General features: G+C 37.8%; 1 non-coding gene across 1 annotated transcript; it reads left to right on the top strand.

Moving 5' to 3' along the window:
* Positions 1-485: 485 nt before the first annotated feature.
* Positions 486-589, top strand: LOC148548200 (small nucleolar RNA R71). Its single transcript, XR_015897997.1, has one exon. It is a non-coding gene; the product is annotated as a small nucleolar RNA R71 (small nucleolar RNA).
* The last annotated feature ends 23,999 nt before the right edge of the window (positions 590-24,588 follow it).

Below are 24,588 nucleotides of genomic sequence, written 5' to 3' on the forward strand. Positions count from 1 at the left end.
AACGTCTCTGGTCTTGGTTTTGATCTTGCTCACTTCCCCACCCAAAGTTTGGGTGGTTTCTCCATCCAGGGTTGTAAGTCTTGGAGTATGGATCATAGTTTTTCCTTGGTGAATTCCCAATGTAGTTGGCTTGCTCCTGACTTCCCTCTGCTTCTTCATTCACTCCTTCTTGGATTGTTGATGAAGATGAGATTGCTGCTACTTGGTTCCTCTCCATCTTCTTGGTGAGGTCAGCCAGCTGCTGGGTAATGAGCTTGTTTTGGGCCAATAGAGCATCTACATTGTTTAGCTCCATCACTCCTCTTGTGTTCCCTCTTTCGGAAGCATAGAAGTAGTCATTTTCTGCTACTGTTTCAATAACATCTATGGCTTCCTCAATGGTTTTCTTCTTGTTTAAGGATCCTCCAGATGAATGGTCCACGGCCTTCTTTGACTCATAAGAGAGCCCTTCATAGAAAATGTGCAGCTGGACCCATTCGTTGAACATGTCAGGTGGACACCTCCTTGTTAAGTCCTTGAACCTCTCCCATGCTTCATACAGAGTCTCACCATCTTGTTGCCTGAAAGTTTGAACCTCAGCTCTCAGCCTATTGATTCGTTGAGGAGGGTAAAATCTTGCTAAGAATTTGTTCACCACATCCTCCCAAGTTGTCAAGCTCTCCCTTGGGAAAGATTCCAGCCACTTGGCTGCCTTATCCCTAAGTGAGAAAGGAAATAAGAGCAGTCTATAGGCGTCAGGATGAACACCATTAGATTTCACTGTGTCACATATTCTCAGGAAGGTGGTCAAATGTTGATTGGGGTCTTCTTGAACACCTCCTCCAAACGAACAGTTGTTCTGAACAAGGGTGATGAGCTGTGGTTTAAGTTCAAAGTTGTTGGCATAGATTGTTGGCTTTTGGATGCTACTTTCACAATTGCCTGGGTTTGGATTAATGTAAGAGCCCAAAACTCTTCTATCCTCCCCAGCATGATTTGCTCCACCTCCTCTGCCATGGTTGTGAGTCTCTTCTTCATGATGATTTTCCATGTTTTCTTCCATGTTTGGTTCAAAGTATTCCTCAAAGTGTTCCTCCTCTTCTTCAGCACCAACTACACGTTTTTGTTTTGCCTCCCTCCTTAGTCTAAGGAAGGTTCTCTCAGGTTCAGAATCAAAGGAAGTTGAAGCCCCGCTTCTTCTCCCTGTCATACAACCAACAAGTACAAGCAAAGAAAATAGATGAAGACAGTATTTGTGTCAGAATTACTATTAGTTGTGGATGATGCAATATATCAAACAGTTAGTGGGTTAGCAAACAGAATTGAAAATAACAAAGAAAAACAAAAGAGTAGAGGGGGAAGGGAAGAAGTTTAACTAAAAAAAAAAGTAAATCACTCAAACAGAAAAGTGAAATTCACAAAATAAAAATGCTCAATCTAGTGATCTTCCAATTTAATCATTGTTGATGCACAATTAATCCCCGGCAACGGCGCCATAAACTTGATGCGGGGAAAACTTGTCTCGCAACAAATCTCCCTTCGGCAAGTGTACCGAATTTGTCGTCAAGTAAAAACTCACAACAGAGTGAGGTCGAATCCCACAGGGATTGATTGATCAAGCAACTTTAATTAGAAGAATGTTCTAGTTGAGCGAATCCAGAATTTGGGTTGAGAGTTGCAGAAAATAAAATGGCGGGAATGTAAATAACAGAAAAGTAAATGCTAGAATTAAAGGACTGGAAGTAAATGACTGGAAATAAATTGCAGAATTGTAAATGGGAATGGGGGATTTTCTCATAAAAGTAAATGGCAGAAATTAAAGAGAATGGGTAAGATCAGAGATGGGAAGTTCATTAGGCTTAGGAGATGTTGCAATTCTCCGGATCAAGTTTATTTTCATCTCTTCCTCAATCAATGCACTCATTGATCTCCTTGGCAATCTTAAGTGATTGAACTACAATTTCTTGCAATTCAATCTCTCAAATCTTGATTAATAGCCAATTCCTTGGTCAATTGCTCATGAGAAGAGATGAAGTATGGTCACTGATTATACCACATGCATTTCCCAAATCAAGTATTGAGAGGGTTATAGTCACATACCAATCCAAATCCAATTTGGTCCAGCATGAGAAAGCATTTCTAGCTTGATCTCTTCTTTCCTCTTTCAAGGTTCAAAAGAGATCCAAGTTTGAATAGCTTCTCTTCCAAGATAACTACTCAATTGGATGAAGATCGAAAGCTTTCAAGTAAAATCAAGAGGAAAGATAGAAGAAGAATAATGAAAATTAGTATTGATCCATCAAATTACAACAGAGCTCCCTAACCCAATGAAAGGGGTTTAGTTGTTCATAGCTCTTGAAAATGAAAACAAAGATGGAGAATACATCATAAAACTAGAAATTGCAAAGAAAAAAATACAGAGAGTAGTTCTCTTTTTCCCAGCCTCCAGAACTTCCTTCTCAATTCAAAGCTACTCCTATATATACTGCTCTTCTCAGCTTCTAGTGTGATTCTTCAAGTCTTGGGCCTTTGGATCTTGAGTTTGAAGCAGTTCCTTTCTTTATTTGGGCTTGGCTTTACTTGCAGAGAGAAAGTGCGAAGTGGGCGGAGACTTTAGTTCAGGACGTTAGGGGTGTTAATATTTAGTGAGAATATAAGTTCGAGAACGTTAGTGAAACTTAACATTGTCACTAATGTTCCAATGCACCCCTTAGCCTCACGTTAAAACCCACGTTAACTAGGTTAACGTGACTTTTAACGTTGCCTTGTTAACCTTCGAGAACGTTAGTGACACTCAACATTGTCACTAACGTTCCAGTGTGCCCCTTCTTGCTTTACGTTAAAGCCCACGTTAACTAGGTTAACGTGGCTTCTAACGTGGCCCTTGCCATCCTTCGAGAACGTTAGTGACATTCAACATTGTCACTAACGTTCCAATGTGCCCCTAGGTCTCACGTTAGAGTCCACGTTAACTAGGTTAACGTGGCTTCTAACGTGGCCATCTTTAGCCATCCCAACGTTAGTGACAATGTTGAGTGTCACTAACGTTGGCTCATCCTTCAATCCTCATCGTTAGCTTCCACGTTAACCAAGTTAACGTGGAAGTTAACGTGACTCTTGGGGGTTGTGTGGTTGCCTCAACGTTAGTGACAATATTGAGTGTCACTAACGTTGTCGACAACTCTTCATCCCTTACGTTAGTTCCCACGTTAACCAAGTTAACGTGGGAGTTAACGTGGTACTTTGCATCATAGGCCAACGTTAGTGACAATGTTGAGTGTCACTAACGTTGGCTTCTCTTCCCCCCTTAACGTTAGAGGCCACGTTAACCTAATTGCCAACGTTAGTGACAATGTTAAGTGTCACTAACGTTGGCTCAACTTCTCTTCTCCACGTTAGAGTTTACGTTAACATAGTTAACGTGACTCTCTAACGTGGGCATTGATGGCTTTTTGAGAGTGTTATTGGCAATCACTTTTTTCATTAATCTTGCAAGTTACCTCCCCTTTTCTTGCTTACTTTTGGTCCTGGAATCAAGCAATAAAGTGCATCAAAGCTCTAGTCCAAGTCATGAGTAATGCAACATACTATTTGTCACTAAACTTATGCAAAATCCTCATGAAATTATGTAAAATGCACAATGTATGCTTGAATCAAGGCATAAGTGAATATCTACCCAAAACTATCTTATTTCCTAAAGAAATGCATGAAACTAACCTAAAAACAGTAAAGAAAAGGTCAGTGAAACTGGCCAAGATGCCCTGGCATCAACAGCCTTGTGCATACGCACACACAAGGAAAGGCTTTCAGTTGGCAGCGCTAGCACAATATGTGCACGCACATATCCAATGGAAAATTACAACCTGTGTGCATGAACACGTTGGAAGGTGCGCTCTGTTGAGGGCGTTCACACGGCTTGTGCGAGCGAACAGAGTTTTGGAAAATTTTGCACTTGTGCGTATGTACACCTCTATGCGTACGCACACTTTCTAAAATCTCCTGGGTGTGCGCACGCACACCCCTGTGTATACGCACACGCCTTGTTTTTCAAACTTAAGCTTTGTTTTCAACTATTCCACCTTCTCAACAAGATTGTAAGCTTCTGTGACACCATTTTAAGACTCTTGGAATTATTATTGGGCATTAAAACATGGGTAAGGTCTTAAGGGATTTGGTTTGGTATTATTTTGAAAAGTTAGAGAATGGAGGCTTAGGTTTCTGGTGTACTGAGGATGGGTTTTGTGGAGTGCAAAAGAAGAATAGTATATGAATTGAGAAAGTGATGAACTAGTGAGTTTGGAATAGAAAGTTGTGAATTGATGATAGTTATGATGAGTTGAAAACTTGGAAATGAATGGTTGTGATTGATGAAATAAGTATGAGTGGAAGTGTGCTATGAGGAGTGGCCTCTGAGATGGAATACGTGATTATGATACGTATTGTTATCCGTCGTAGGGGATGTGGCAGTCTTCCGCCTATGTTCGGATGTGAGGCTTGAAGCTGGGCTTCTCACTCATGGTTATCACTCAAGAGGATGGGGTAGGGCACTCTCCCTCGGAACGTTTCCCTCTGAAAGGAGAAGGTGGTAGGGCACTTATCCCTCAGAATTATTCCTCCTGAGTATGCGCAACAGAGAGACTAATCTGGGAGTTGCCGTCAGGATATTCTGTCGGGTTTGGCATAATAACCGACATGTGATATCACATCCAATAGGACAGACATTCATCATGTGCATCTTCTATATGTTTGCTTACTTTGATTACTTGAGTTTGCCTAATTGTATAATATGCCTACTTGATTCTTGAATTACTTGTATATACATGAATACGACCTATGTTTTCCTTGCTTTCATTATTTGTGTTTGTCTGGTGCTGAGGAGGTTAGGTAGGCGGTGGCGATGGGATCGCACGGAGGCTAGGCTGTGGGACAGTGGTGACTAGTTTTAGTTAGACACTTCCTAGGTTTAGATACCCTTGTTTACCATTTATGGTTTAAGTTATTTATTATTGCTAAGTTTAGATATCTTTGTGGTATGGAGCTCTAAGATTGCCTCTGGCATCCCGGGATCTTACATCTTACATTACTGGGTATTGTTACCATACTGAGAACCTCCAGTTCTCATTCCATACGTTGTTGTTATTTTTCAGATGCAGGTCACAACCCACCACAGTGAGTTGGGTGATGGTAGCAGAGCGGAGGATCTTATTCCATTTTGTTGTCATTTTTGTTATTTTGACTTGTACTCTCACTTTTGTTTTTACTTTGCCTAGAGGCTTACTTTGAGAGGAAAACTTGTATAAGCTGTTTTAAACTTCCAGATTTTTGTATGGTCTGTATATAGCTAGCCAGCTTAAACTCCACAAGCCGTGGCTAGATTCTTGTGCTATTATACTCTTATATTTTGTTATAATATATCTATATCTTGTGCGTCAAGTTGGTAGCTTCGTGAGTACGTTTTGCGCTTTTAAAATCCTGTTTTTGAGTTTATTTTTTTCATCGGGCTTCTAGAATTATTATTCCTTCTATATATATATATATATATATATATATATATATATATATATATATATATATATATATTTACGGCATGAGGTAAGGCTTAGGGTAATTAGGGTGTTACACTTCTACCTACTTGGTCAAAAGTAAATCAGTCTCCAAGAGCATATATGAACATGTAGGGCTAACGTAGTATGATGATTCATGAATCTCACCAATTCAAATATCAAAATGAAGTTCAAATAGACTTGCAAGAAGAAAGCTCGTGAAAGCAGGGAACAAGGAATTGGGCATCGAACCTCACCGAAAGTGTATCCGCTCTACTCGCTCAAGTGTATAGGGTTGATTTACTCAATTCTCCTCTAATCATGCTTTCCAAGATTTGTTTTTCATTTAACAATCAACAATTATTCAATGCATGCATACATTTATCATGAGGACTTATTCATAGGTTGTAATGGGGCTAGGGTAAAGGTAAGGATGCATGTGGTCAAGTGAGCTTGAAATTTAAATCTTTGATTAACCTAAGCTCTCACCAAACACACATAACAACATATAAAATTCTAATACTCCACCTAGCTACCCATGATTCTCACTTTATCACACGTACTCATGCATTCTCTTTAATTCACATTCCATATGCATTGTTATTATTACTTTACTTTGGGGCATTTTTGTCCCATTTTTATTGCTTTTCTTTTTCTCTTTTTCTTTTTATATATATATATTTTTCTTTTTATTTATCATTTTTTCACTAAAGTATATACAAACGTATCAATGCATATGATTTTACATATTTAATGTATGAGTATATACCCAATTTCCAAGATCTTCAACAAAAATATAAAAACACACTTTTATCTCACCCAATGTTCCTAATTTTCCCAAACATGAATGATAAATACTCTCACTAGCCTAAGCTAATCAAAGTTTCAAATTAAGGATATTTATTATTTTTCACTTAGGGGTAGTGATGTGCTAAAATTAAGAACAAAAGGGATTTAGCATAGGCTCAAAATTAGTTAACAAAGGTGGATAAAAAGGTAAGGCCATTTGGGTAAGTAAGCTATTTAAAATGAAGGCCTCAATCATATAAATGCATTCATAGACAAAATAATGGACATAAAGAATCAAACAAATCAAGGATTACAATCATAAAGAGAGAATAATACACACAAGAAAGCAAATAAGTGGTTATATGATGTAACCACACAATTTAGCTCAAAACTCACATGCTTGTGTTCTTAGCTCAAAAACCATGTTCCAAAATTAATTCCTTCAAGCAAGTTCAACACAAAAAATTTTCTCAAATTGGTAAGGTGCTCTAAAACAGTTTTCTTGAAAAAAAAATCATCACTCTAACCAAGTAGTCCTAACATAAAAATGGATAGAATATATACAAACTCTAACTATCATGCAACCTAACATATAATGCAATAACTAACTAATAAAGAAGATTGAGAATTGGTGTTGGAAAAGGAAATTGTTATCCATGGAGGTCGGTCCTCGACCTCCCTACACTTAAAGATTGCACCGTCCTCGGTGCATGTAAAGATGAGTAGGGTGGATGAGTTGCTACAACTGATGAGCTCCTTCAAAAGGTTGTGCGGAGGGACTTGCTTGTTGCCCCATTTAGAGCTTTTCCATTCCCTCTTGGTGGCCAACCTAAAAGGAGAGAAAAAGAAAGAAAATTAAGCCCACAATAATATCAAAGCAAATAGAACATAGACAGGGGCTAATGCCAAATAAGAGTAGGGTTCTCAACTACATGGTAGTTACAACAACCCAAGAAGCACCAAAACTAACCAAGAAAATCTCAACAATTGAGTAGGAGAATTCAACACCAATATTAAAATAAGATACTTAGAAAAGAAAATAAGAAAATGAGTGAAAATAAGCAAATGTGATGGATAAAAGAAAATGAAAGATGAGAAAAATGAGAAGTGGAATTTTGAAGAGAGGGAGAAGAAGAAAGTAAGAAAGGATAAAGAGAGAAGAAGAAAGCAAGAAAGAAAGAAGAAAGAGAGAAGAAGGAAGAGAAAAGAAGAAGAAAGGAACAAAATAGGGGGGAAACATGGTGCGAAGGTGACACGCGTGCTTTGTCCACGTGTACGAGTCGAAAGCAGGAAGGGGAAGCGACGCGTAAGCGTCGTCCACGCGTACGCGTGGAATGTAGAAAATAGAGGTGACGTGTACGTGTAGAGCTAAAATTTGCTATTCGCACAAAAGCAGTACCATTCCAGCGCAACTCTCTGGTTTTTGTACTGGGAGTCCCAACATAGCACACGACGTGTGCGCATTGGCCATGCTCACGCATCACGCGCCCCTTTTTTTGTTTTTTTAAAGAAGCCTAAAAACAGAATTTAACACTCTCCTAACCTATAAACATTCTAAATCAACCAAAATTTAAATTTAACAAAAATCTTTTAGTTTTTGAAAAATTTTCAAAGACAAAACAAACAAAACTTGTACTTCAAGCAAAATGCAATTCAAAACAACTATCCTAATCAAAACATGAATTTAACAACAAACCTATCAATCAAAGCAATATGTACAAGGGTATAGAAAATAAGAAAAACTACCTACAATGGAAACTCAATTCATCCATTGATTATATCTACAAGAGAATGGAAAGAGTTTACCTTGGTGTGGTGTCTCGCACTTAGCACTTTTAGTTTAAGTCCTTAAGTTGGACAATTGGGAGGCTCCTTGTCAAGGTGGTTTATGCTTGTACTCATCCTTGAACTTCCAAGGATGCTTGCTCCTCAAACGGTTGTCATAATTTCCAACCGGCTTCACCAAGTTTGGGTGAAGTTCTTCACAAGATATGAGCTCCCAAAATTTGCATCCATGTTGTGATCCGGGTCCTATATCTTATTTTCACACCCGTCTTCTAATTGATCCTTATTGTTCCATTCGGGTGGTGGGTACACAGAATTCTCATTGGAGTACCAAATTCTCCTCCTAGATCCATCCATTTGAGAACTAGTCCAACCCTCGCTTCTCACTTTGAGCTTTCAACCATAATGAGCCTAGATTTACAACACCAACCACTAAACATCCTCCTTTTACGCTTCATTCCACAAAGCGCCCTAAGTTGGCCATCCGTTTTAAGCAAGCCAAATTCGAGTGGGATAATAAAGCTAAGAGTCATGAGTTTTACCCACTCAAATGAAGGATTAGATGGTAACTTAGGTGGAGGAGTTTCCAATGATCTTGACAAGGTGAATGCAACTCCCATCCATCCTCTTCTAAGGGCTTCCACTACTTGATAAGGTTCTTCAAGCTCTACCTCTTGCCAAGCTTCTTTAAGTTCACATTCTTCTTCACCAATGTCCTCTAGCTCTTCCCTTTCACTCAAATCATATCTTGGGGGTTGAGTGAAATCTACCTCAACATTAATTCCAAGTTCAATGGGGAAGGATTCATCAAACTCAAAAGGATCACATGTTGGTGCGGAATCATCATAAATAGGGGAACATGGTGCTTGCCCCATTTCTTCCATTTCTTCAATCACATTATGCCTTGGAGGTTGTGCACTATCCTCCTTGACATAACTTTCAAACTCCATGGAAGAAGGCTCTTCAACTTGAGATTCCTCTTTGCACTCAACATCTCCTAAATCTTCAACCACTCCTTCCTCTTGTTCAATAATCTTGGCTTTCTCCTCTTGTTGCACTTCTTGTCTCAACTTCTCTTCTTCCCTTTGAAGCTCCAAATTCTCCTTCTTATTGTGCTCCTCAACTAATCCCCCATATTTAGCAATAAGGGTGTCTTGGATAGTTGTGCAGAATGAGGCCAATTGGCTCATCACTTCGGTTAAGCTAGCCACCACTTCCCCCTTGCTTTTGGCAACGAGTTAGAAGTTCTTGTTGTTCTTGCATTAGGGGTTGGAGAGATTTGTCCAATGAACGTGGTGGTGGAAGATAGGGTTCATTGTTTGGAGGAAGAGTGTCATAGTTGGAAGGTGGTTCAAATTGGTAAAAGTCTCGATGTGGTGTATAAGGAAATGGTGGTTCTTGGGAATTAGTGTTGGAATGGTGGTGGCTCTAAGTATGGTTCATATGGTGGTTGGTATGGTGGATATGTGTTAGGTTCATATAGAGGTGAATGGTGGTATGAGGCTTGTGAGTGAGGTTGACAACAATGTTCAGGGATTGGTTCATAATTATGTACATTATGGGGTAGATTGTAGCCATGAGAGATTGGAGGAGGTTGTTGCCATGAAGGTTGACCATAAACATGTGGCTCCTCCCTAATTTGACATCCATTCCCACAACGTGGTTCCTTATTGAAGATTTCATTCCCTACAATATAATTGTGACCAAACTCATAGCCAAAGTGGTGAGATATCATGGTATAAAGAGAAAAAAAAACAAAAGCTAACAAAAACAATGAAAGGAACTCCTAAAACATGCAACAACTAACAAAGGAGTAAAGAGCAAGCATGTCCATAATATTCACATATATACAATAGCCAATAATATAACACCATTACAATTTCCCGGCAATGGTGCCAAAAACTCTAAAGAATATTACCGTCGGTTAGGAATTTCACACAAATAATTCTGTTGATAGTATAGCTCCCAACCAACAAATAATACTCAATCAAAGTTTTAATTTTTTTTGTCACAAGTACAAACCTCAATAAAAATAAACCGAGAGTATTTAAACCTCGAGTCGTCTCACAAGGAATTGCAATGAAGTGCTCAATTATTGGCTATGAAGGAATAAGTGGGTTTGATTTGATAAAACTAGAAATTAAAAAGGCAAGTGATGTTAATCAAATAACTAAAGAAAGTAAGTAATAAAGAGAGACATTCATGGCCAAGATTGAGAATCTAGGCTTTCTATCCTAGCCATTAATCATCATACAATACTTAACAAGAGTTGATCCTATTAAGTCATACTCAACATAGGAAGAAGGTATAATGTTATCTTCGTATTAAGAAAAAGTCAAATAGGACTACTTAATCTCAATCCATAAGTCCTAATCAAGTTACTAATTGAATTAGCAAGAGATTAGAGTCAATGGAAATAATATTAACTAACAGCCCTAGATCACCAAAATAAGTTGGGTATTAATGACTCAAGATTGCCTAATTTCTCTTTCCAAGCCAAAAATGCTCAAAAAGCTACTCTAACATCCAACCAAGCATTTTGTCAAACACTTGGAAGGCATAAAAGGAAAGCATCATAAAGTTACAATAATAATAAAATCTACAACTACCCAATGCAAGGAAATAGCAACAATAGCTACTCAATTAAGCATCAAAGAAACATAAAACATAAATTGCATTAAAAGGAAATTCAAATCCAACAAGGGTTCATAAGTATAAAAGAGAGCAAAATAAGAAATTAACAAGAGAAGTAGATAAACTAAAGTGCTATAACAAATAAAAGTAAAGGAAAACTAAAATGGAACAAGATTAAAACATAGATCTAAAAGGAATTGAAATAAGAACCTTAAAATCTAGAGAGTGGAGAGAGCCTCTCTCTCTAGAATTCTGCCCTAAAACATGATGAAAAACTATACTATCACTACTCTCCCCCATTCCCCTCCAATTCTTGGGTTCAAAAGCATCATAAATGAGTTGGATTTAGGCTTCCTTGAGCTCAGAAATCACCCCCAGCGTTTTGCCTTTAATGAGGTCACGTGCCGCTTGTCACGCATACGGATGGGTTACATGTACACGTCACTGGCAACTTTCTCTTCCACATGTACGCATCGGTCACGCGTACGTGTCTCCTTGATGACTCCTTCCCATGCGCACGTGTGGGCCACGTACACGCGTCCCTGGATAGATTACCAAAATTCATTTCTTCATGAATTCTCCATTTTTTGCATGCTTTTTTTTCATTCCTTCAACCTAATCTTTGCCTTCTAAATCTGAAATCACTTAACAAACATATCAAGGTATCAAATGAAATTAAAGTGAATTAAAATTATCCATTTTATGGCCTAAAAAGCATATTTTAACTTTTAAGCACAAATTAGGAGAAATTCACGAAACCATGCTATTTTATTGAATAAATGTGAGATAAGTTGATAAAATCCCCTGAATTCAACACAAGATAAACTACAAAATTGGGGTTTATCAATGTACAAGGAAACTTCAATGAACCAAATGAAATATAGAACTCACACATCAAGCAATGACACACTTTGAATTTTTTTGCAATACCTAATTTACATAGAAGTGGTAGACATGGGTGCTATGCAACTTAGGAAAAGAGAAATAAAAGATAAAATCCATCACATAGCAAGCATGGTCCACAAAGCTTAAAAAGCTCAAAAATAAGTCATTAGGTAAGCTACGATCCAGTTTTACAATTCCACAATCTCAATGCATGAACTAGGTGACGTAAATAAGGATCAATCATAAACAAGTATCACCTAACAAAAAATGAATTGGATAGAAGTAATTGCCTTATGATAGATAATGAAATCAAATCACATGATGGATAGCTACAACATGCAATTTAGACATCCCAAAAATGTTCTCAAAGGTAATGTTATGAGTACTTGGCATGCACAAAATTAAACATGAAGAATTCAATACAGAGCAACAAAGTATAACCTCAATAAAGAAATCCAACAATGAACATTAATAACATCAAGAAACAGCAAATCAATCAATAATCCAACACTTACCACCTAAAACAAAAATTAAATAGAAAATTAAACTAACTAACTAATTAACTAACGAACCAACTAACTAACTAACTAAAAAAATGGTAGATGGTGCATGGTGGTGGTAAATGATGGTTGGAGAGGGGAAGAAGAGAGAAGAAGAGAAAAGAAGAAAAGAAATAAAGAGAAGAGGAGAAAAGAAGAGTATGTGAGACAGGGGTACCCACGTGTAGGCGTGGGTCACGTGTAAGCGTGGGTTGGGAGCATGGAATGCGACGCATACGCGTCTAGCACGCGTAGGCGTGACTGGCAAAAATAGAGGGTGACGCGTATACGTGGGAAGAAATTGCGTTGGATGCGCAGTTCTCGCACCCTACACGCACAACTCACTGTCTGGACCGTGCGATGGTACAGTCCACGTAGGATCCTAGCATGCTCAAAATCTTGGGGTCACGTGTACGCGTGACTGGGTGCTTTGTTTCAAAATTTTTCCAATTTCTTACACCAAACTAAGTATTCCAAACACCCAAACAGTCATCTAAACACCACCAAATGTTATTCAACATACTAAACTACCAAATAAATTTAACCAACCAAACTAAACATGAAATTGAACTAATTTTACCAATATTTACAAAAGAGGAAAATGAAAAGATGTTACCATGGTGGAGTGTCTCCCACCTAGCACTTTTATTTATTATCCTTAAGTTGGACATTTGGGAAGCTCCTTGTCATGGTCGCGTGTTCTTGTATTCATCCCTGAATCTCCAACAATGCTTGAATCTCCAATAAGCTTCAACATTCCAAATCAGTTGCTTCAAGCATTGATAGAGTTCCACACAAGCTATGAGCTCCCAATATTGATCCTCTTGTATGCCGGGATCCCAAATCTTGTTTCTACACCCATCTTCAAGTTGATCATCATTATTCCAACCGGGTGGTAAGCAAGCCAAATTCTCAATTAGGCACCAAACTATCCTTCTAGACTCATCCAATTGAGCACTAGTCTAACCTTTGCATATAATCCTTCAAGTCTCAACCATAATAAGCCTAGATTTACAATGCCAATCACTAAACATCCTTCTCTTACGCTTCATTCCACAAAGCGCCATAAGTTGGCCATCCATTTCAAGCAAACCAAATTCAAGTAGGATAATAAAGCTAAGAGAAATAAGTTTTACCCACTCAAATGAAAGAATAGATGGTGACTTAGGTAGAGGAGTTTCCAATGATCTTGACAAAGTGAATTCCACTCCCGTCCATCCTCTTCGAAGGACTTCCACTTCTTGACAAGATGCTTCAAGTTCTACTCCTTGCCAAGCTTCCTCAAATTCACATTAATCCATACCAACTTCTTCTAGATCTTCCCCATCACTCAAATCATAGCTTGGTAGTTGAGTGAAATCTACCTCAACCTCAAATTCAAATTCAATGGGAAAAGATTCATCAAGCTCAAAAGGATCGTATGTTGATTACGAATCATCATAATTAGGAGGACTAGTTGCTTGCTCCACTTGTTCCAATTCTTCACTCATGACATGCTTTGGAGGTTGCACGCCCTCCTCAACATCAAACTCAAGCTTCATGGAAGCATGTTCTTTAATCCTATATTCCCATGCAGGTTCGGCATCTCCTAAATCTTTAACCACTTCTTCCTCTTCAACAATTACGGCTTCCTCCAATTGTTCCAATATAAAGTCCCATTCCTTATTTTCCACCAGAGTTTCTAATCTCTCTTTCATACTCCACTCTTCATTTGATTTTCCACATGTGGCCATGGGAGTGCTTTGAGTATCTAAGCATTGGGAGACCAAATTGGTTACTATCTTGGTTGAGGTAGTCATTAGAGCTTTAAATCGCTCTTGAACAATGGTGCGATATTCCCTTAGCTCTTGGATATATGAAAGGAGAGTGTCATTCATGAGTGTTTGGGGTGGATAGGAAGGTTCATTATTTGGGAGAAAGGGTTCACAATAGAAAGGTGGTTCATCTTGGTAATGGTATGGAGATGGTGTATATGAAGGTGGTTCTTAGGAGTTATTATATATGTTGGAATTGTGGTGGCTCTAAGTATAGTTCATATGGTTCATATGGTGGTTGGTATGGTGGATAAGGGTTAAGGTCATATAAAGGTATTTGGTGGTATGGTGCTTGTGAGTATGATGGTTTAGAGCTATGTTGAGGATAAGGCTCATAGGCATATGGTGGTGGTGATTGATAATCACAAGGAGGTCCATGATGATCGGATTTTTGTGTTGCTTAGAATTCACAAAAAATTCTCATTGTAAAGTATAGTTTCTAAACTAAACAATAGTAATTTCATACAAAAGATTGTTTGTCACTAGTACAAACCCCTATATTTATAAACCGAAGTATTGAACATCGGGTCATTCTTCCTAGGAATTGCAATGAAGCGTCTTGTTATTGGTTATGAGGTATGTTTGGGGTTTTAGGGATAATAGGCAAGAAATATAAATGGCAAAGGAAATAAACTAACAACTAACAAAGCTCTTGGCAAGATATGAGAACTAGAAGTCCTATCCTAGTTATCCTCCTCAATTGTGACCAAAATTGTCCATTGCTACCACTTAGTTAACATCTAATCATGGAGGAAAGTCAAGTGGATGAATTAACTTGATTCCACAAGTCCTAGCCAACTCCTAAGGGAAAGACTAGCTTTAGTGGTATCCAAATCAATTAGCAACTTCTAATTATCAATCAACAAAGAAATTAGATAACTCAAGCGTCACTAATTACTCTACCTAAGCCAAGAGGGACAAAATCTAACTAATAACTAGAAGAAATATTTCATCAAACACATAGAAGGTAATCAAAGTAAACAACATGAATTGCAAGAATTAAAGAGAGATCTAGCTAGAATAGCAAGAGATCAACAATAGGAAAGGAAACCAATTATGAAACAACAAAGAACTTATCAATTGCATTAAAGAAGAAATACAGATCTACAAAAGAAAGTTCATAAACTACAACTAACAATACAAGAGAATTACAAGAGAAGAAGAATTCTACAACTACAAGAGAACAATTAAGGAAGGAAAAGGAAAATTAGAAGAGAGAAGAAGAACTAGATCTAGATCTAAAACCTAATCCTAATTCTAGAGAGAAGTGAGAGCTTCTCTCTCTAGAAACTAACTTAAACTACTTCTAAAACTTAAACTATGACAAATGATTAAAAGTATGTTAATTTTCCTTCAATCCTTGGCTTAAATAGCATCAGAAATAAGTTGGATTGGGCCCACAAGGCTCTAGAATTCGCTGGCCATGAGTTGCATTAAGTAAATCATGTGCCACCATCGGTGCGTACGTGTACCGTGCATGTGCGCACCCTATCCGCGATGAAACTATGGCAAATCTTATATCATTTTGAAGCTCTAGATGTTAGCTTTCTAACGCAACTACAACCGCATCATTTGGACCTCTGTAGCTCGAGTTATAGTCAATCAAGTGCGAAGAGGTCGGCTTGACAGCTTTTGCGATTCCTTCTTTTCTTCATGAGTTCTCCGTTTTTACATGCTTTTCCTTCATCCCCTTAGTCCAATCCTTGCCTCCTAAATCTGAAATCACTTAACAAATATATCAAGGCACCTAATGGAATTAGGGTGAATTAAATTTAGCTATTTTAAGACCTAAAAAGCATGTGTTCACTCTTAAGCACAAATTAGGAGACAATCATGAAACCATGCTATTTCATTGAATAAATGTGGGTAAAAGGTTATAAAATCCCCTAAATTAAGCACAAGATAAACCCTACAAATGGGGTTTATCAACCTCCCCATACTTAAACCAAGCATGTCCTCATGCTTAAACCAAGAAAGAACAAAGGGTATCAACATTTATTCAATGTAAACTAATCTAAATGCAAACTACCTATATGCAACTATCTACATGAATGCAATTGCTTGGTCAAAATAAATCAATTCCCAAGAAGCATATATGCACAAGGGCTAAGGACTAGCAAGTCTAATCCATAATTGAATTGAGTTATTAAGTATTTTTACAAACTTGCAAGAAAAGTGATGATGATTACAGGTGAAAACATGTAATTGAGCATCAAACCTTCACCGGATGTGTTTGCACTCTATTCGCTCAAGTGTTTAGGGTTGATTCTCTCAATTCTCCTCTATTTCATGCTTTCTAAGATTTGTTTTTCTTCTAACAATCAACATTTATTCAATGCATGCATACAAGTATCATGAGGTCTTTTCATAGGTTGTAATGGGGATAGGGTCAAGGTTGGATGCATATATGGTTAAGTGAGCTTGAAATTTGAATCTTTGATAAGCTTAGACTTCCCACCTAACCTATGACATCCTATACAATTCAAAACTAACCTAACTACCCATTTTTCACTTTTTCACACACTCATGCATTCTTTTCATTTCTCAACACTTATGCATTGATTCTTATTGAGCTTCACTTTGGGGCTTTTTGTCCCCTTTTTTATTGTTTTTCTTCTTTTTCTTTCTTTTTCTATTTTTTTCTATTTTTCTTTCTTTTCTTTTCTTTTTCACATTTATTTTTTTCTTTTTTTTGTTTTTTCTCATCATTTTTTTTCTTTTTGCAATAAAGTATATACAAAAGCATCAATGCATATGGTTTTTACATTTAATCAATACATGAGTATGCACCTGATGAGCGGATAATTTATACGCTTTTTGGCATTGTTTGTAGGTAGTTTTTAATATGTTTTAGTCACTTTTTATTATATTTTTATTAGTTTTTAAATAAAAATCACATTTTTGGACTTTACTATGATTTTGTGTATTTTTCTGTAATTTTAGGTATTTTCTGGCTGAAATTGAGGGAGCTGAGCAAAAATCTGATTCAGGCTGAAAAAGGACTGCTGATGCTGTTGGATTCTGACCTCCCTGCACTCGGAATGGATTTTTTGGAGCTACAGGAATCCAATTGGCACGCTCTCAATTGCGTTGGAAAGTAGACATCCAGGGCTTTCCAGAAATATATAATAGTCTATACTTTGCTCAAGGATAGATGACATAAACTGGCGTTCAACGCCAGTTCCATGTTGCATTCTGGCGTTAAACGCCAGAAACAGGTTACAAGTTGGAGTTAAACGCCAGAAACAGGTTACAACCTGGCGTTTAACTCTAGAAACAGCCTAGGCACGTGTAAAGCTCAAGTCTCAGCCCCAGCACACACCATGTGGGCCCCAGAAATGGCTCTCTACACTATTTATCTTAATTTACTCATTTTCTGTAAACCTAGGTTACTAGTTTAGTATTTAAACAACTTTTAGAGATTTATTTTGTACGTCATGACATTTTTAGATCTGAAATTTGTACTCTTTGACGGCATGAGTCTCTAAACTCCATTGTTGGGGGTGAGGAGCTCTGCTGTGTCTCGATGAATTAATGCAATTATTTCTGTTTTCTATTCAAACACGCTTGTTTCTTTCTAAGATATTCATTCGCACTTCAAAGTGATGGAAGTGAAGATTTGTGACACTCATTACCATTCTCAACCTATGAACGCGTGCCTGACAACCACCTCCGCTCTACCTTCGATTGAATGAGTATCTCTTGGATTCCTTAATCAGAATCTTCGTGGTATAAGCTAGAATCCATTGGCAGCATTCTTGAGAATCCGAAAAGTCTAAATCTTGTCTGTGGTATTTCGAGTAGGATTCAGGGATTGAATGACTGTGACGAGCTTCAAACTCACAAGGGTTGGGCGTAGTGATAGACGCAAAAGGATCAATGGATCCTATTCCAGCATGAGTGAGAACCGACAGATGATTAGCCGTGCGGTAACAGCACACTTGGACCATTTTCACTGAGAGGACGGATGGTAGCCGTTAACAACGGTGATCCACCAACACACAGCTTGCCATAGGAGGAACCTTGCGTGCGTGAAGAAGAAGACAGGGGAAAAGCAGAGATTCAGAAGACAAAGCATCTCCAAAACTCCAACATATTCTCCATTACTGCATAACAAGTATTTAATTCACGCTCTTTTATTTTTTTTCACAATCCAAACTGATAATTATAATTGATATCCTGACTAAGAATTACAAGATAACCATAGATTGCTTCAAGCCTACAATCTCCGTGGGATTCGACCCTTACTCACGTAAGGTATTACTTGGATGACCCAGTGCACTTGCTGGTTAGTGGTACGAGTTGGGAAAAGTATGATTTACAATTCGTGCACCAAGCTTTTGGTGCCGTTGCCGGGGATTATTCGAGTTTGAACAACTGACGGTTCATCTTGTTGCTTAGATTAGGAAAATTTTGTCTTTTGGGTCAGAGTCTTTTATTTTCATTTCAAAAATTTTCCAAAAATTTATTATTTTTCTTTATTAATCTTTAGAGTTTTCTGTTTAAGTCTAGTTGCATGTTTTAAGTTTGGTGTCCTTTGTGTTTTTGTCATTCAAAAAAAAAAGTTTTTCTCTGTTTAATCCTTGCATTTGTTGAATGTGTCTATATTCTTGTGAATAGTTGCTCCTTTGAGTCTTTCTTTCTAAAATCTTTTCAAAAATAATTTTTCTTTGATTAAATCTTGTGTCAAGTTTTAAGTTTGGTATTTTTTTGTCAGTTTTTATTTAATTTTAGAAAATTTATTTTTGGTTTTCTAAAAATTTTAATTTTGGTGTTCTTTTTTTTATATTCTTGAGTCCTTTGAGTCTTTGAATTTTTGTTCTTCGTGTTCTTGTGAATCTTCAAGGTGTTCTTGACTCTTTCTTGCGTTTTGATCTTAAAATTTTTATGTTTGGTATTCCTTGGTGTTTTTTCTCCAAATTTTCGAAAATAAGGAGCATTAGATCTAAAAATTTTAAGTTTTGTGTCTTTTTATTGTTTTTCTCTTTCCTCATTGAATTCAAAAATATCTTTTTCCTTTATTTTAATTGATTTTTCGAATTTTCCTTTTAAAAATTCAGATTTTATTTTAAAAATTTTATTTTATCTTATCTTAGTTTTAAAATTTCAAATTCAAATCTTTTAAAAAAAATCATAACTTTTTCAAAATCCTATCTTATCTTATTTCAAATTTCAAATTTCAAAACTTTTTAATTTAAATTCCTTATCTTCTCTTACCTAACTTATCTTATCTTTTTTAATCTCAAATCTTAAAATCAAATCTTTTTCATATCTTTTCTTTTTTTATTTTATTTTATTTTCTTACAAGTATCTTTAATTTTAAGACATATCTTTTTGAAAACTTCCTAACCAATTTCTCTCTCTTCATTTTTTGAAAATCCTCACCCACATCTTTTTCAAATTTTTTTAATTAATTAATTTAGTTTTCAATTTTCTTTTATTTCTTTTTCTTCAAATTTTAGAAATTATAGTCAATTTTTCATTTATTTTATTTTATTCTATTTTATTTTAATTTCGGTTTTCAAAAAAAATAAAAAAAATAATATATATTTTATTTGCAATCCGCATCATCTCCCTTTCTCCATCATGGACCTAAGTGGAAATTAACATTCCAGAAGGACTCTAGGGTCATATGCTAACCCCACTACTACTGCATATGGGAGTAGCATCTGTATACCTCCCATCAAAGCAAGTAGTTTTGAGCTAAATCCTCAGCTCATTGTCATAGTGCAGCAAAACTGTCAATATTTCGATCTTCCACAAGAAGAACCTACTCAGTTTCTGGCACAATTCTTGCAAATTTCTAACACAGTACGTGACAAGGAGGTAGATCAGGATGTATACAGACTGTTACTGTTTCCGTTTGCTGTAAAAGATCAAGCTAAAAGGTGGTTAAATAACCAACCCACAGCAAGTATAAGAATATGGAAACAGTTATCAGACAAATTCCTGAATCAATATTTCCCTCCAAAAAGGATAACACAGCTAAGGATGGACATCCAAGGCTTTAAACAAGAGGATGATGAATCCCTTTATAATGCCTGGGAGAGATACAGAAGGATGCTAAGGAAATGCCCCTCTGAAATATTTTCAGAGTGGGTGCAATTAGACATCTTCTACTATGAGCTTACAGAAATAGCTCAGGTATCTCTAGACCACTTAGCTGGTGGATCTATACACATGAGAAAAACTATTGAAGAGGCTCAAGAGCTTATTGATATAGTTGCTAGAAATCAGCATCTGTACATAAGTAGTGGGTCCTCCATAAAAAAAGAAGCCAAAGCAGTGTGTACTGAACTTGGTCCTCCAGAACAAGTTGCTAAACTCAATCAACAATTGTGCTTTCTAACAAAACAGCTAGCAGAATTCAAGGATACGCTACAAGACACTAAAAATGCTAATAAAAATATGGAGGCATAATTGAATCATACAAAACAGCAGTTATCAAAGTAGATAACAGAAGAGTGGCAGGCAGTTCAATTAAGAAGTGGAAAAATATTAAATACCTCACTTCAGAGCAGCAGAAAGCCAAGAAAAGAACAACTAACAGAGGATGAGCAAAATATTATCCAAAATCCCTCTGAGGATAGTAAGGGCCCAGAGAGGAACAACTCTGGCGTTTAAGGTTGGCGTTAAACGCCCAACCCACGCGCAGTTCTGGTGTTCAAATGCCAGGAATAGGCAAGGAGCTGGCGTCAAACGCCCAATGGAAGCTTATTTCTGGCATTCAAACGCCAGAAACAGGTAGGAAGTTGGTGTCCAACGCCAATCAAGCTTCCAACCTTGGCATTCAAACGCCAGTGAGGGATCAGACACACACAAGTGCTGATAACAACCCCTCTTAAAAGGCATCTCCAACCACTTCTGTAGGAAATAAACCTGCAACAACCAAGGTTGAGGAATACAAAGCCAAGATGCCTTATCCTCAAAAACTCCGTCAAGAGGAGCAGGATAAGCAATTTGCCCGCTTTGCAGACTATCTCAGGACTCTTGAAATAAAGATTCTGTTTGCAGAGGTACTTGAGCAAATACCCTCTTATGCTAAGTTCATGAAATATATCTTGAGTCATAAGAAGGATTGGAGAGAAACTGAAAGAGTTCTCCTCACTGAAGAATGCAGTGCAGTCATTCTGAAAAGGTTCCCAGAAAAGCTTAAAGATCCTGGGAGCTTTATGATACCATGCATATTAGAGGGTAATTGCACCAAGATAGCTTTATGTGATCTTGGGGCAAGCATCAACCTAATCCCTGCATCCACTATCAGAAAGCTTAGCTTGACTGAAGAGGTCAAACCAACTCGGATCTGTCTTCAACTTGCTGATGGCTCCATTAAATACCCATCAGGCATAATTGAGGACATGATTGTCAAGGTTGGGCCATTTGCCTTCCCTATTGACTTTGTAGTACTGGAAATGGAGGAGTACAAGAGTGCAACTCTCATTCTAGGAAGACCATTCCTAGCAACTGGACGAACCCTCATTGACGTCCAAAAAGGGGAGATAACCCTGAGAGTCAATGAGGATGAGTTTAAGTTGAATATTGTCAAAGCTATACAACATCCAGACACATCAAACGACTGCCTGAGTGTTGATATTATTGACTCCCTGGTGGAAGAGGTCAATATGACTGAGAGTCTCGAATCAGACCTAGAGGACATTTTTAAAGATGTTCAGCCTGAACTGGAGGATTCAGAGGAATTGAAAGAGCCTCTGAAACTTCCTCAGGAAGAGGAAAAACCTCCTAAACCCGAGCTCAAACCATTACCACCATCCCTAAAATATGAATTTCTGGGAGAAAGTGACACTTTTCCAGTGATCATAAGCGCTGCTTTAAATCCCCTGGAAGAGGAAGCGCTACTTCAAGTGCTAAGGACACATAAGACAGCTCTTGGGTGGTCCATAAGTGACCTTAAGGGCATCAGCCCAGTAAGATGCATGCACAAGATCCTATTGGAGGATGATGCTAAGCCAGTGGTTCAACCACAGAGGCGGCTAAATCCAGCCATGAAGGAAGTGGTGCAGAAAGAGGTCACCAAGTTACTGGAGGCTGGGATTATTTATCCTATTTCTGATAGCTCTTGGGTGAGCCCTGTCCAAGTTGTCCCCAAAAAGGGAGGCATGACAGTGGTTCATAATGAAAAAAATGAACTGGTTCCTACAAGAACAGTTATAGGGTAGCGCATGTGTATTGACTATAGAAGGCTCAATACAGCCACTAGAAAGGATCATTTTCCTTTACCATTCATAGACCAGATGCTAGAAAGACTAGCAAGTCGTGATTATTACTACTTTTTGGATGGTTATTCAGACTACAACCAAATTACAGTAGAACCCAGGATAAAGAGAAAACAGCATTCACATGTCCATCTGGAGTATTTGCCTACAGAAGGATGCCATTTGGGCTGTGTAATGCACCTGCAACCTTTCAGATATGCATGCCCTCTATTTTCTCTGATATGGTGAAAAAATTTCTGGAAGTCTTCATGGATGACTTTTCAGTATATGGAGACTCATTCAGCTCCTGTCTTGATCACCTAACACTGGTTCTGAAAAGATGCCAAGAGACTAACCTGGTTTTAAACTGGGAAAAATGTCACTTTATGGTGACTGATGGGATTGTCCTTGGGCACAAGATTTCGAACAAGGGAATAGAGGTGGATCAAGCTAAGGTAGAGGTAATTGAAAAATTACCACCACCTGCCAATGTTAAGGCAATCAGAAGCTTTCTGGGGCATACAGGATTCTATAGGAGGTTTATAAAGATATTTTTCAAAAATTGCAAAACCTCTGAGCAATCTGCTAGCTGCTGACACGCCATTTGTGTTTGACACAGAGTGTCTGCAGGCGTTTGAAACTCTGAAAGCTAAGCTGGTCACAGCACCAGTTATTTCTGCACCAGACTGGACATTACCATTTGAACTAATGTGTGATGCCAGTGACCATGTCATTTATTATGCTAGCCGTATTTTAAATGATGCCCAAAAAAATTACATAACCACAGAAAAAGAATTGCTTGCAGTGGTTTATGCCATTGACAAGTTTAGATCATACTTAGTAGGATCAAAAATGATTGTGTATACTGACCATGCTGCTCTTAAATATCTACTCACAAAGCAGGATTCAAAACCCAGGCTCATAAGATGGATGTTGCTTCTGCAAGAGTTTGATATAGAAATAAGAGACAGAAAAGGGACAGAGAATCAAGTAGCTGATCACTTGTCCCGGATAGAACCAGTAGCAGGAGCATCCCTCCCTCCTACTGAGATCTTTGAAACCTTTCCAGATGAGCAATTGTTTGCTATTCAGGAAGCTTTCTGGTTTGCAGACATTGCAAACTATAAGACACAAGGTTCTCCTTCTGTAACCATGGAGAAGAAGCATGAAAAGCTTCTCTCAATACAGAGTCAAACAAAACCCCCACATTCAAACTCTAAGTTTGGTGTTGGGAGGCCACAACCAAACTCTAAGTTTGGTGTTGAGAGGCCCCAACCCTGCTCTGATTATCTGTGAGGCTCTATGAGAGCTCACTGTCAAGCTATTGACAATAAAGAAGTGCTTATTGGGAGGCAACCCAATTCCTACTTATCTATGTTGATTTTCTATTTTCCATTTTTATTTTATATTTTCTTTAGGATGATGATCATGTGGAATCACAAAAATCAAAACAAAGTCAAAAATAGCATTAAAATAGCTCACCCTGGAGGAAGAGCTTACTGGCGTTTAAACGCCAGTAAGAAGCATCAGATTGGCGTTTAACGCCAGAAAGAAGCATCAAGCTGGCGTTAAATGCCAGAAACAAGCACCAAGTTGGCGTTCAACGCCAAGAAAGGGGAAAAGCTGGCGTTTAACGCCAGAAACAAGTAGCAGTCTGGCGTTAAACGCCAGGATTGCACACCAAGGGCATTTTGCATGCCTCAATGGAGCAGGGATGCTAAGTCCTTGACCCCTCAGGATCTGTGGACCCCACAGGATTCCTACCTACCTCACCATTCCAATTCAAACCATTCCCCTCCCATACCCACCCATTCACACACCTCCTTCTCCTTCACTTCTCCTTCTACTCCCTTCTATCTTCTTTTGCTCGAGGATGAGCAAACCTTTTAAGTTTGGTGTGGAAAAAAGCATTGATTTTTATTTTTCCATAACCATTTATGGCACCTAAGGCCGGAGAAACCTCTAGAAAGAGGAAAAGGAAGGAAGTTGCTTCCACCCCCGAGTCATGAGAGATGGAGAGGTTCATCTTAAGGGTCCATAGTTCACTGGTAGAGCATTTGACTGCAGATCAAAGAGCTATGAGGAAGGAGCAACAAAGACAAGGAAGAGACATAGAGGAGCTCAAGAGCACCATTGGTTCTTCAAGAAGAGAAAGACGCCACCCTGACTAAGGTGGACCCGTTCCTTAATCTTCTTGTTCTTATTTCTCTGTTTTTCGTTTACTATGCTTTATGTTTATTTATGTTTGGGTCTTATTACATGATCACTAATATCTAAGTGTCTATGTCTTAAAGATATGAATGTCCTATGAATCCATCACCTTTCTTAAATGAAAAATGTTTTTTGAAAAAGAAAAAAAAGTACATGAATTTCGAATTTTAAAATAGTTTAATTATTTTGATGTGGT

The sequence above is a fragment of the Arachis ipaensis genome, chromosome B8, assembly GCF_059453495.1.
Source record: "Arachis ipaensis isolate K30076 ecotype BB chromosome B8, ASM5945349v1, whole genome shotgun sequence".
NCBI classification, from domain to species: Eukaryota; Viridiplantae; Streptophyta; class Magnoliopsida; order Fabales; family Fabaceae; genus Arachis; species Arachis ipaensis.